The sequence below is a fragment of the Marmota flaviventris genome, chromosome 4, assembly GCF_047511675.1.
Source record: "Marmota flaviventris isolate mMarFla1 chromosome 4, mMarFla1.hap1, whole genome shotgun sequence".
In the NCBI taxonomy this organism is placed as follows: Eukaryota; Metazoa; Chordata; class Mammalia; order Rodentia; family Sciuridae; genus Marmota; species Marmota flaviventris.
The window spans coordinates 43,810,918-43,813,796 of NC_092501.1; the positions used below are offsets into that span (position 1 = coordinate 43,810,918).

Genomic DNA, 2,879 nt, shown 5'->3' on the forward strand with positions numbered 1-2,879 from the left:
ACCCATGCACGAGGCCCTGGGTTTGATCCACAGCATCTCAAAAACAACAAACCAAACCACTCTTGGTAGGTCTGATGTTAAACATCCCCTCTGTCCACATGGTGTCAAAAGGTGCCTCAGTGGATGATTATAAGTAGAAAACTAGGGGAGAGGAATCAGGTATTGGGAGCTTTTCCATTTTTATTTGTGTGTAGGTTTTTATATAAATGTTAAGCATGCAAAGCAGGAATGCAGATCAAAATGTTTCAGTGAACAACTTTTGGCGATTCAACTGTATAATGATTATAAAGGTCTGATTTTTTTTTCTTTTTCTTTCTTTTTAATTTTTTTTTTGACCATGGCAGCATTTAGATTTTTTTAAAAAAATTAAGTTAACTTCTTACTGACAGCCACTAAATGTCATTTGTAGAATTGTGATCATACAGTGGATTTCACTCACTATGCCTTTCTGAGTTGTCCTACATGCTAGTGCAGATTTTTAATACTGTCCATCTTCTGGGATGCTTTTATGAAATTGCTATTAAAATATAGGAGGCCAGGCACTGTGACACATGCTGGTAATCTCAAGTATTCCAGAGGTTGGGGCAAGGGATTGCAAGTTCAAGGGCAGACAACTCTGAAACTTAGTGAGACCCTGTCTCAAGATAAAAACTTATAAAGGACTGGGGATATAGCTCAGTTATGGAATGTCTCTGGGTTTAATCCCCAGTACCGAAATAAATAAATATATAAAACTGTTAAAATGATATATAAACAAGTATGTTCTTGAAGCATGTTTTATATCGTGGAAAAAAGAAACAGTCCCTTTGTCCATAAATAGGGCACTGTCTGGATAAATAATGGTATACCCATCTACAGGATACTTTGCAGCTCCTACATGGAATAAAGTAGTTTTATGTGTACTCACTTTCATAAACTTTTTCCAAATTTTTAGTGATCTTTCAAGATTTGATGCTAGGACTGAGGTAGACATGAATTTAAAAGCAAAATATTTATTATTTGATACCAGGTTTATATTTTTTTCTCCATACATACTAAGAATACAGGGAATATATAGAGAAGAAATAGAAGTGTCCACCATGCTATGGGAACTGAACTGGAATTATTGGGTAGAGGAAATTAGTGACAGGGAGAAATTTGATGTTTTGCATTTTACACTTTATTACTTTGTGCTCTAACATAACAAGAAATCAAACTGTGTGTGTGTGTGTGTGTGTGTGTGTGTGTTTCTAGTCTTAAATTCATAATATTAGGCAACCAATCCCTAAATTTGAGCTATAAGAATTTTTGTGGACTTAAGTATTCTTTGATAATTTCCCACTGAGCTAAACTACTCCACGTAAGCTTTTTAAAAATTAGATCATAGGGGCTGGGGTTGTTGCTCAATGGTGGAGTGCTTACCTAGTATGTGTGGTATGCTGAGTTCAATCCTCAGCACCACATAAAAATAAATAAAGAAATTAGGGAATTAGGGTGTTGTGTCCAATTTATGTATATATAATTTTTTTAAAAATTAAATATTAGTCTTGGTGACAGATCTGATGACTCAGAATCAGAATGTTTGCGCCTGAGGGCGCCTTGGCGGGTGGGTGGGACCTGGGGCGCAAGCAGGGAACCCAAGGAGACTGTGGGTGGCAAGATAGGAATGATAGACAGAGGCAAAGAAAGAGGGGGAGGGAGGGAGAGAGAGGAGAGAGGAGAGAGGAGAGAGAGAGAGAGAGAGAGAGAGAGAGAGAGAGAGAGAGAGAGAGAGAGAGAGAAAGAGAGACTGAAGGGGAGAGACAGTGGTGAGAAAATAGAGGTAGAGAAGGGTGGAGAAATGAAGATAAGAACAAGTTCTAAAGGACAGGGGGAGCCTAAAAAGAGACAAGGAAAGGCTGAGACAGAATGAGGCTTTGGAGATTCAGAAAAGCGATTTCGTCCATCAGGCTGTGGATATGCTTTTGGAGCTCAGCGCGGGCCAGCGCTGCCTCCTCTGCGCCTAAGCGCGCCTCCATCAGGCGGCCCTCGGCGTCCTCGCGGCTCAGCACCTCCTCTTCCTAGCATGCTTGCAGGTTGCACAGTCTCCTCCAGCCCTTCGCGCTCGCCCTGGAGTGCCTGCTTCTCTTTGGTAGCGTCCCCCCGCCAGGCGCAGGTGGCTAATCTCCTGCTCCTACAGCGCCTGGAAGCGGGACGGCTCCGAATGCTTCTGGCACAGCACCAGCAGCTCGGCTTCCAGCAGCTTGTTCGGCTGCTCCAGCTCCTGCACGTGCTCGATGAAGCTGGCGAAGCGGTCTTTGAGGTCCTGGAGCTGCACCTTCTCCTGAGTGCGGATGGACTTGAGATCGTTGCTAATGGCGGCTACCTGGCTCAGGTCTAGGTTCTCCAGGCTGTGCATCAAGGAGCCCGAACTGGACGAGTAGCTGCGGCACACGGAGAGCCAGGAGGACACCAGGGCCGAGTAGTTGGAGTAAGCAGAGCACCGCGGTGCTGTAGGCACTGTGCTCACTGGAGATGTGCACCCGGTGAGTCTCCACATAGCGCCGCTTGTAGGAGGTCTAGGCTCATAGCTAAAGGAACTCATGCTGGCGGCCAGCAGAGATGGGGGCCTGGAGAGAAGGAAGGATGGGGGAGAAAGCGAAAGCGAAGGATGGATGGCTGTGTGCCTATTATTATTATTATTATTATTATTATTATTATTATTATTAATATTTTTACTTAAGAGATTGCCATAGTTTGGACTTGAGAGTCCCCCAAAGGCCAAGGTGTTCAAGAATTGTTCCCCTGGGTGGTGCTCTTGGGAAATGATGAATGTTCACAGGTGGGGCCTAGGGGAAAGTTGTTGGGTCATTGGGGGTGTGCTCTCAGAGGCAAGTGATTTTTGGTTTTATTTTACTCAT

The 2,879-nt window shown here is 43.9% G+C and overlaps 1 pseudogene; it reads right to left on the reverse strand.

Annotated features, from left to right (window-relative positions):
• Positions 1 to 1,856: 1,856 nt before the first annotated feature.
• LOC114082174 (neurofilament light polypeptide-like) lies at positions 1,857 to 2,563 on the reverse strand (annotated as a pseudogene).
• Between the last annotated feature and the right edge of the window lie 316 nt (positions 2,564 to 2,879).